The sequence below is a fragment of the Acomys russatus genome, chromosome X (assembly GCF_903995435.1).
Source record: "Acomys russatus chromosome X, mAcoRus1.1, whole genome shotgun sequence".
Lineage (NCBI taxonomy): Eukaryota > Metazoa > Chordata > Mammalia > Rodentia > Muridae > Acomys > Acomys russatus.
Window position 1 is genome coordinate 45,540,659 of NC_067169.1, and position 11,528 is coordinate 45,552,186.

At 40.8% G+C, this 11,528-nt stretch overlaps 1 non-coding gene across 1 annotated transcript; it reads left to right on the forward strand.

The window, feature by feature from the left end:
• Positions 1-5,466: 5,466 nt before the first annotated feature.
• On the forward strand, positions 5,467-5,573 carry LOC127186136 (U6 spliceosomal RNA). Its single transcript, XR_007830365.1, has one exon. It is a non-coding gene; the product is annotated as a U6 spliceosomal RNA (small nuclear RNA).
• Positions 5,574-11,528: the final 5,955 nt, after the last annotated feature.

The window sequence follows — 11,528 nt, forward strand, 5'->3', positions numbered from 1 at the left end:
GAAAACAAATGTAGAAACATTTGCAAGACCCAGATAAGGCCCTGCTGAAAGGACAAAGGCCCCAGCATTTATCTGAATTTCCATCGGAAAAGACTTGCAAAAGAAACATTAAACAAACCCCCAAAGGAGCAGAAAAGGAGATAGTAAAAGAACACCTGAAGCTGGGGAAACAGCTGGCTCAGGGGGCAAAGTGCTAGCTGCACAGGCACGGAACCGCAGCAGGAGCTCCAGCCCCTGGGTAAAAAGCTTGTGAGGGCCCACGTAACACTAGTGCTCGAAGTCTCAGACTTCCTGGTCTTCCAGCCTAAGCAAAAAAGGCAAGCTGCAGGCTCAGTGAGAGACCCTGTCTTTAAAACAAACAAAACCAAACCAAACAAAACGCAGTGATTAATGGAGACACCAATGTGTTGGCTTCTGCATATGCATGGAGGAACCTCTCTACCCCTACACCAACATTACACACACACACACACACACACACACACACACACACACACACACACACACAGATAACACCAGAAATAATTTGAAAACAGGACAATAGAGAATAATCAAAGAAATAAAAAGCAATCATGAGATAAACAAGGGATATCACTACATATTCCAAGGATATCAATGGATAATAACAAATTAACACACAAGAACTTGACAATTCAGATCAAATGTGCCGAGCTGGGTGTGGTGTCATACATCTGTAAACCCAGCACTCAGGGAGGCAGAGATTGGTGGATTTTTGTGAGTTTGAGGCCAGCCTAGTGTACAAAGCAAGTCCGGGACAGCTGCACAGAAAACTTCTGTCTCGAAAAACTAAAAAACAAACAAACAAAAAGCCAAACAAACATGATTCCTTTAAAACCACAAACTACTACAGTAAATCCGATATGAAGAACAGTTTGAATAGTCCTATACTTTTGTTTTGTTTTGTTTTTTGTTTTTTGAGACAGGGTTTCTCTCTGTAGCCTTGGCTGTCTTGGACTCACTCTGTAGACCAGGCTGGCCTCGAACTCATGGAGATCTGCCTGCCTCTGCCTCCTCAAGTGCTGCGTTTACAGACAGTGCACCATCACACCAAGCTAGTCCTATACTTTTAAAAAATAAATTTACAGAAAAGTAAAATTTAAAAACAAATTTAAATTTGATGCTAGGTTTTAGGAGACAGGATCGCTCTAAATTGACCAGGCTTACTTTGAACGTGCTATATAGCCTGGGTACACCTTCAACTTTCAATCCTCCTGCCTCAGCCTCCCAAGTAGCTGAAATTTCAAGTGAGAGATACAATGCCTGGCTAGTCCTGAGTTTCTTAAAGAAAATGAATTTTTTTTCTTTTTAGTGCTTCAGAGTATGCCAGAGCCTCCTGAATCTTAGGCAATCACTGTAACACTGACCCCCACTCCCCACCCACAGACACTGAATTCTTAAGCTTAAAAATTCTATGTGAAATGGTCCAGCCGCTTTGGAAAAATAGTTTGGCAGTTCCTCAGAATGTTATAATATATAATTACCTTGGCCCAGCAATTCCACTTCTAGGTATGTACCTAAAAGAATTGAAAGCAGGTGTTCAAACAAAGGCCTGAACACAAATGCTCATTGCACCACTGTCTGCAAATGGAAACAGCCCAGATGTCCATCAACAGATGAACAGATAAACAAAATATGGCATGTCATGCACTTACAGAAAGGAATGAAGTGCTGTCACGGGATGCAATGTGGGTGAACTTTAAAAAACGTAGGCTACGTGAAAGAAACCAGACACAGAGAAAACACAAAATATGTGGCTCCATTTATGTGACATGTCCACTATTGGCAAGTCCACATAAATAGAAAGCATGTTGGTTGTCAGGGGAAGGGGGAATAGCAAGGGAGAATATGTGCTTTGTGGGTATAGGGTTTCCTTCTGGGGTAACAAAACTATTCTGGAATTAGATAGCACAAGTGGTTGCACAACACTGTGAAAGTACTTGATGTCAATTGTGTACTTTTAAAATAGCTAAAATAAAATGTATTATATTTTGTGCATTTTGTACTACAGTAAAAAATTTTTAAAAATCAACCACCACAAGGGAGTTCATTTTGTGGATACGAAGCTGGTTCAATTTTCAAAATAAAAATGTAACCAATTATATTGACCAGCTAAAGAAGAAATATTGCCGGGCATGGTGGCGCACGCCTTTAATCCCAACACTTGGGAGGCAGAGGCAGGCGGATCGCTGTGAGTTTGAGGCCAGCCTGGTCTACAAAGTAAATCCAGGACAGCCAAGGCTACACAGAGAAACCCTGTCTCAAAAAACCGAAAAAAAATAAAAAATAAATAAAAACCCACAAAAAAAGAAACAACAACAACAAAAAAGTAAGAAATATCATAAAATCCTTATCATTTTTTTCCGGTTTTGTTTGTTTTTTGTTGTTTGAGACAGTGTTTCCCTGCATAGTCCTGGACTCGCTTTGTAAGCCAGGCTGGCCTCGAACTCATATCGTTGTGCCTGCCTCTGCTTCCCCAGTGCTGGGATTACAGGTGTGTGCCACTATGCCTGGCTTGCTTTGATTTTTCAAGACAGGATTTCTCTGTGTAGCCTTGGCTGCCTTGGACTTTGTAGACCAGGCTCACAATGATCCACCTGCCTCTGCCTCCCAGAGTGCTGGGATCAAAGACCTCTGCCACCATACCCAGCTCATGAGTTTTTAAGTTTTATTGTTATGCATATGAGTGTTTTGTCTGCATATATGTCTAGGTGCTACCTCCATGCCTGGTGCCCATAGAGGTCAGAAGAGGGACTGGAGTTATAGAGGGTTGTAGTTATATCTGGGTATTGGGAATCAAACCCAGGTTCTCTAGAAGAGCAGCCAGTGCCCTTAAGTGTTAAGGCAACTCTACAGCTCTCAGGGTTTTGTTTTGTTTTGTTTTGATTGGTTGGTTGGTCGGTTGGTTTGTTGTTGTTGTTGTTGTTGTTGTTGAGAGAAGGGATTGTATGTAGCCCAGGCTACATACTGGAGAGCCTCTGCCTTTCCAGTGTTGGGATTGCAGGTGTGTGCCACCATGCCTGGAACAAAATCCTGTCAATTGATTAAAAGAAAGTTTCCATATGTTTAACCATCATTCCTGTTAACATTTTTTAGAAACAAGCTTGAGAGATGGCCCAGGGCTTAAGAACACTGGCTGCTCTTGAAGAGCACCTAGGTTCCATTCCCAGCACTCACATATTGGCTTACAACCTTGTGTAGCTACTCACACATAAAATAAAAATAAAACTTAGAAAAAAATTCTTAGAAACTAGGAACTAGGGACAGAGTATTTCTTCATATTGATAAAGAAAAGCTACCAAAGAAATTCTTATTTTTTTTTCCCGAGACAAGGTTTCTCTGTGTAGCCTTGGTTGGTGGCCTCGAACTCACATAGATCTGCCTACCTCTGCCTGCCAAGTGCTGGGATTAAAGGCATGTGCTACCACCATGCCTGTCCCACCCCCAAATTCTTACACACTGGTATAAGGCAATAATGTCACCCTATTCAACATGATACTGGAAATTCCAGCGGGTGCAGCAAAGTAGGGGGAAATTTTGTTAATTAACCAGATATCGACTATACTGTTTATCATTTTAGATGATATAATTTTTCCTATACAAAAATCTTACACCAAAAGTATTGTATATACCATGAAAAGACCCATTTGGAGGATGAAAAGTCAAGCTACAGATTTGGGGAAAATAATTGCAAGCCACACATTAAACAAATGATGGGTGTCTCAAAACTCAACAATACTAAAACAAATAACACAATACAAAATGAACAAAAGACATGAACCACTTTTGCCAAAAGAGATACACAGATGGCAAACAAGCCAGAGGAAAGGCATGTTACCATTAGCTGCTGGAGAAATCGCTACATGCCCATCAGAATAGTTCAAATGAAAAGTGGTAACATTGATTCTTGCCAAGGATTCAGGAAAACTGGACACATTGTTAGAGAGAATGTGAAACGGTGTATCCACTCTATCTGGGAAACAAGTTAATGGATTTTTAAAAACCTAAACATTTAGATGTTACTATTGGAGACACTTGGAAAGAAGGGTACATACATAGTCTAGATATATGCCACTGGGATTTATACCAGGAACACAAGGTTAATGGACTATCCCAAAATTAATTAACAGGGGTTAGGGATGTTGCTTAGTAGTAGAATGCTGGCCCAGCATGTGAGTGAGGTTCTTAGTTCCTTTCTCAGAATGCAAAAAAAAAAATAGACCAGGGACAAAACTTGTTGTCACTTGGGCTTAACATTGGGCCAGAGGCTTATCAGCACGTGCAAGACCTGGGGTTGACTGTCAGCACCATTAAAATGTATTTGTGTGTTCTGCAGGTTCTAGCTAGTGAACTAAATCAGTAGGAAAAAATTAAAAGCATCCAGATAGGAAGGGAATGAAGCTGTCTTTACTTGAAGAAGAAATGGTTCTTTATGATGAAAATTCTGTTCCAGGACATCCAGGGTTACGTAGAAATACTGTCTCCAAAAACAAAAAACAAAAATAAAATCTAAAGAATGCACACATGTGAAACAAACAAGGAAACAATCTCTACTCAAATCAATAAACACATTCTTCAAGGATACAAGGCAAAGGTCAATAAGCAAAAATCAATTGCACCCTTTGGGGGAGGTATTTTGTTTTTCAAGACAGAGTTTCTCTGTGTAGCCCTGGCTGTCCTGGAACTCACTCTATAGATCAGGCTGGCCTTGAACTCACAAAGATCCTGCTGCCTCTGCCTCCTGAGTGCTGGGACTAAAGGTGTGTGCTGTGGCCGCTGCCACACCACTTGGCTTCAATTGTACTTTTTATATATAATTCAGAAGTGAAAATAAAAAATAATAATATGGGGCTGGAGAGATGGCTGCTCTTCTAGAGGACCCAAGTTCAATTCCCAGAAACCACATGGTGGCTCACAACCATCTGCAATAGGATCTGATGACCTCTTCTGCTGTGCATGAAGACAATGTACTCATATGAGTAAAATAAATAAATCTTTAAAATAATAACATAAAATGGCTAGCTAGGAATTTAAAGAAAGAAGTACAAGACATTTACACTGGAAATTAACAAAATATTAAAGAGAAGTGAAAGAGACTGAGATATGGGGAGATATTCCACACATAGGAGTTGGAATTATTGATTTTTTAAAAATTTATTTTGGTTTTTTGAGACAGGGTCTCTCTGTGTAGCCTTGGCTGTCCTGGACTCACTTGGCTGGCCTTGAACTCACAGCAATCCAGCTGCCTCTGCCTCCCAAGTGCTGGGACTAAAGGTGTGCGCCACCACCACCCGGCACAATTATCAATATTTTAAACATGGCAATTCTTTTCAAACTGGGTCTTAAGATACATTAAAACCGTCATCAAAATTCTAGTAGACTATTTCGGAGAAATTACCAGGCTGGTCCTGAAATTATATGGAAAATCACAGATTTATGAGTAACCAAGTGCTCGCTTCGGCAGCACACATACTAAAACTGGAACGATACAGAGAAGATTAGCATGGCCCCTGAGCAAGGATGACATGCAAATTTGTGAAGCATTCCATATTTTTTTAAAAATTAGAAAAAAAAAGAGTAACCAAAAGAATTTTCAATATAAAAGAGTTGGAGATGTTGCTCAGTGGTAGAGCTCCTGCCTGCCATGTGTGAGGTATTGGCCTCTATCCTCAGCACTGTCAAACCAAACCAAACAAAAACTTAAAAGCTTCTAGAAGACAACACAGAAAATATCTGTGACCTTGAAGTAGGCAACGAATTCTTAGCTATGGTACTAAAAACTTTCCACAAAAGACAGACATTCTGTACTTCATGACAATGAATTTATGTACTTCAAAAGATTTTTTTTTAAAGGCAAGGCTAGGAGTGTAGCTCAGTGGCAGGGCGTACTTGGTATGTGCTAGGCCCTGGGTTCAATTTCTAGCACCAAAAGACAAAAAGCAAGAGGTCTGAGGATGTAGGTCAATGGTAGAGTGCTTTCCTGGCACATGTAATACTATTGGTTTGATTCCCATCACACAAAGACAACAAACACACACATACACACATACACAGAGAGAGAGACAAAGACAGAGACAGAGACAGAGAGACAGAGACAGACACACACAGAGAGACAGAGAGAGAGACAGACAGACACACACAGAGAGAGAGACAGAGAGAGACATACTGAGATACACAGAGACAGAGAGAGAGAGACATGTAAATGGGTTTTACCAAATATGAATCACTATTAAGCAAGCACCATCATTAGTTAAGAAGATACTAACTGAGCCAGGTGCGGTAGCACACGCCTATAATCCCAGCACTCGGGAGGCAGAGGCAGGAGGATCACTGTGAGTTCCAGGCCAGCCTGGTCTACAAAGTGAGTCCAGAACAGCCAAGGCTACACAGAGAGACCCTGTCTCGAAAAAGAAAAAAACAAAAACAAAAAACAAGAAGATACTAACTGAAATGATAAACACTGCACGCCCACTAAAATAAACATGGAAAAGATAGTACAAGGCATTACAGGAGATTCTGGGAAACTGAGACCCTTCTGTAATGCTGATGGGAATATAAAATGAAGTAGCCACTTTCAAAACCACTCTAACAGTTTCTTTAAAATAACAATGAACATAGACATCACACAACCCAACATTATACTGCTAGGAATCTGCTGCAAAGAAATCAAAATGTATTCCTATGCAAACAAAGACTTAGACATGAGCCAGGCAGAGTGGTACACACCTTTAGTCCCAGCATTGGGGAGGCAGGCAGATCTCCGTGAGTTCAAGGCCAACCTGGTCTATGAAGCCATGGTCTGGGACACCCGTGGCTACACAGAGAAACCCTGTCTTGAAGGGGAAAAAAACCCTTATAAATGAATGCTCACTTCAGCAGTATACTCACAGGAGGAACACAAACAGTTCAAAGGTCCATTAACTGATGAATGAATAAACAGGATGGGGCGTATCTTTACAGTAGAGTATTATTCTGCAATGAAAAGGTTAAAATCAACACACCCTACAACAAAGATGAAGCTAAAAAAAAATATTTGAAATGAAAAAAAAAAATAAAAAGCTGCAGATGTGGGCCAGCAAGATGGCTCAGTAGGTAAAAGCATTTGCTGTCAAGCCTGTTGACCTGAATTTGATTCCCTGGACCCACATGGTGGAAGGAGAGAACCCACTCGTGCAACTCAGATGCCAAAACGTTACTACATAAGGCAGGATGGTGCAGTTGTTCTTAAGAGTGGGAGAATATTCGCTATCGTGTTTGGTCTGACATATAAACTAGTCAAGCTTGTCAAAACAAATTCTTGGGATTTGTACATTTTACCAACTATATAATAAAAGTCAGCAAAACCTTATTTGATTTACTCACGGGAGTCTCAAGTGAGAAACAGCTCACTTTGAATGTTTATATTAGAAGAAAACAAGACGGAAGGTGAATGAATACCCACACCCAACCTCTGGGCTCTTCTAGTGCACTGTGGCACAGATGTACACACACACACACACACACACATATGCATGTGCACGTGAATGAAGTACAATAGGGAAAATTAACAAAGTAAAAAACTGGTCTTTTAAAAAAAGTAGTTATAAAGCTGGGCTGCAGTGATGCACGTCTTGCCTTTAATCCCAGCACTTAGGAGGCAAAGGCAGGTAGATCTCTGAGTTTGAGGCCAATCTGGTCTACAGTGTGAGTTCCAGGACAACAAGGGCTACATAGAGAAACTCTGTCTTGAAATCTCGAAAAACCAAAACCAAAAAAAAAAAAGTCATATGACTAAGACTAAGAAAGGAGAAAAACAAGATTATATTGCCTTAGTGTTTTGAACTGTTAGGTTTCGTTGGATTTTCACAACCCTTTGGACAAGGTTGATGATTACAAATTATGAGGTCTCTAGGGCTTAAAGAGACTCACAAGTCAGCAGAGTTCTTGTTTAAGTTTGAAGTACACGTATTATCTATCTTACTAACCCTAAAATGCATTCCTCATTAGTTGAAGGGGTCTTTTGGTTGTTTGTTTTTGTTTTTTGAGACAGAGTTTCTCTTTGTAACCATGACTGTCCTGAAACTTGCTTTGTAGACCAGGGCTCTGCCTGTCTCTGCCTCCCTGAGTGCTAGAATTACAGGTGCGTGCCACATCCAGCTAGTTGAAGTTTTTACTGTGATATTTTACACGCGCACACACACACACACACACACACCTTATCACCATTGGAGTATAACACTTAAAATTATTATCTCTGCTAAGTCTGTTTGCACGTTCATTGTGGAGAATATATAATTCACTGTAATAGGACATTATATAGTGTTTTTTAAAACACTTACTTTTGTGTGTAGGTGTGTGCCTGAATGTATGTATGCGTACCACACGCATGTAGGATTTTTCAGAGGGTGGAAGAGGAATTGAATCCACTGGAACTAGAGTTACAGATAGTTGGGAGCCACCGAATGGGCGCTGGAAACCAATCCTGAGTTTACCACAAGAATGTGTTTTTAACTTCTGAGCCATTTCTCCAGCCTGTATTTTGATTTTTGAGATAAGAGTTTCACTATGTAGACCAAGCTGGTTGTGAACTATCTGCCTCTATAGACATCTAGGTAGACATCTGTCTGCCTCTGTCTCCTGGGTGCTAGGATTAAAAATGTGCCACCACATCCAGCTAGGATTTACATTTGATAGGAAATACTTCTGGGGAAATCTATTGCAATGGATATCTCAGCCAAGTAGTGACAAATTTCAATGTCTATTACTTCACGTATATGAACATGGCATAGCTTGGCATGGTGGGACATACGTATAGTCCTAGGACTCAGGAGACTAAGGCATTGAAAGTTTAAGAACAGCATAGACTACACAAAGATAACCTGTTTCAAGCAAAAAAAAAATCACTTGTTAATTATGGCTTTCTCCCTATACATCTACTAGAGAAAAGAAAGCTGTGCTTCTAATGACTCAGTGATAAAACTAATGTGGTGTCTGTATAAGACTGATGTGGCATTTGTTTGTTTGACCATCCTTTTTCCTTCTTTGTGTTGAGGTAAGTGATAATTGATAATGTGAATTTCTGAAATTTGTGGACAAATGAACTGGAAGTTATCATAATGAGTGAGTTAACCCAGAAGCAGAAAGAGTCAAATGGTATATACGCACTTATATCTGGACACTAGCCCAAGAGGCACGTCCCATGACAGTCTTCACTTACCAGGAAAGCGGGACAGAGGAGAGGACATCCTCTTTGGACTCTAGGTGAGAGAAGTATGGGAGAATAGGGAAATAGAAGGATCCAGAGGGTCCTAGAAACCTACAAGTAGAACATTATGATGGGCAGATCTGGGCCCAGGGGTCCTGCTCAAACTATGGCACCAGCCAAGGACAATACGTGCAGTAAACTTTGAGACCCTACCTAGATCTAGCCAATCGACAGGACATTCTTCACAGTTGAGTGGAGAGTGGGGTCTGACTTTCACACGAACCCTGATGCCCCATATTTGGCCACGTCCCCTGGATGGGGAGGCCTGGTAGCACTCAGAGGAAGGACAGCAGGTTACCAAGAAGAGACTTGATACCCTATGAGCATATACAGGGGGAGGTAATCCTCCTCAGGAACAGTCATAGGGGAGGGGAGTAAGGGGAAAATGGGAGGGAGGGAGGAATGGGAGGATACAAGGGATGGGATAACCATTGAGATGTAATATGAATGAATTAATAAAAAAAGAAAGAAAGAAATCGAGGGGCTGGAGAGATGGCTCAGTGGTTAAGAGCACTGACTGCTCTTCCAGAGATCATGAGTTCAATTCCCAGCAACCACATGGTGGCTCACAACCATCTATAATGTGATCTGATATCCTCCTCTGGCCTGCAGGGGTACATGCAGACAGAGCTCTGTATACATAATAATTAATAAATAAAATCTTTAAAAAAAAAAAAAAAGAAAGAAATCGATACTGTGTGTTAAAGTCTCCGATCACTCTAAGTCAAAATGATTATTTCCTCTCAGTGATTTCCACAAAACAGTTTCTAAATCAATATTTTCACCTTTAATTTTAACCAGGGCAGAATAAAAGGTACCTCGTAGCTTCATTTTATAATATAGAATAAATATACCACAAAGCATATTTAATCACCTCTTGCCTAACATCAAGGTGATGGATGACTGTTGCCATAATAAAGAATACAATTAATGTTTGTAAGTGTATTTTCTGAACGTGAGCAGTTTTTCTCTTTTGCTTGTTTTTTCTTATTTCTATTTTATTTTATTTGGTTTTTCGAGACAAGGTTTCTCTATGTTATCTTGGCTGTCCTGGACTCATTTTATAGACCAGGCTGGCCTCGAACTCACAGTGATACACCTATCTCTGCCTCTGCTTCTGCCTCTGCCTCGCAGGTGCTGGGATTAAAAGCATGCGCCACCACAGCTGGCGCTTGTTTTTTGTTTGTTTTTTTAATTAACAAATTTATTTTATGTGTAGGGTGTTTTGCCTGCATGTACATATCTAAGAGATCATACAATTCTCTGGAAATGAAACATCAGACAGTTGTGAGCTGCCACGTGCTGGGAATGAAATCCATGTGCTCTTAGCTGCTAAGCCATCTCTCCAGTCCTTTTTTAAAATAGAAATTTAGTGTTTTTCATCATTAGACTGCTACAAGCAGTTACTACACTTATTATTTATTTAGTGGGGAGAGGGGCATGCCATCGTGTGTGTGTGTGTGTGTGTGTGTGTGTGTGCGCGCGCGCGTGTGTGTGTGTAGGGGGGAAGGTCAGAGAATTACTTGAAGGAGCCTAGCTCTTTCCTCTACTATGTGAGTCCCCCAGGATGAAAATCAGGTTGTCAGGCTTGGAGACAGTTTACCTTTACCCACGGAGCCATCTCACCAGCCATGATTTGTTTGGTGAGTTTTGTTGTATTTTGTTTGTTTGTTTGTTGAGACAGAGTCTTTTTATTCCAAACTGGCTCAGTACGTAACCCAGTTTGGTCTCAACTTTGAGATCCTCCTGCCTCAGGGCTGGAGATCTGGTTTAGTGGTTAATAGCACACCTGTTTTTCAGAAGATTTAATTTGATTTCCAGAGCTCCTATCAGGCAGCTCACAGCCACCTGTTAATTGCAGCTCTAGGGCATCTGGTTGCCTCTGGCTTCTTTAGGCCCTTGTTCCTAAACACACATCCTTCCCCTCCTCCCTCACACATAATTACAAATAACAAAATTAATGCTTTAAAAATATATCTGCCTCAGCCTCCAAAATGCTGCCTCAAATAGCCCTCTTTTAATAATGTCCTGTTGGTTTACAATTTTCAGGGAGAAACACATCCTGACACCACTGTGGTGCTGAAGACTGAACCTGTGGCCTCATACCTGCTAAGCAAGGAAGCGCTCTACAATGAGCTACAACCCATGCCCTGTTATCATCTTAAGAGGTGGGTTCCTTTCTACATTCCAGGCCTGGAACTTGTGAGATCAACAAATTTCTTTCCCCTGAGTCATCTGAGTAAATGGGCCTGCAGAGTGGGCCTAG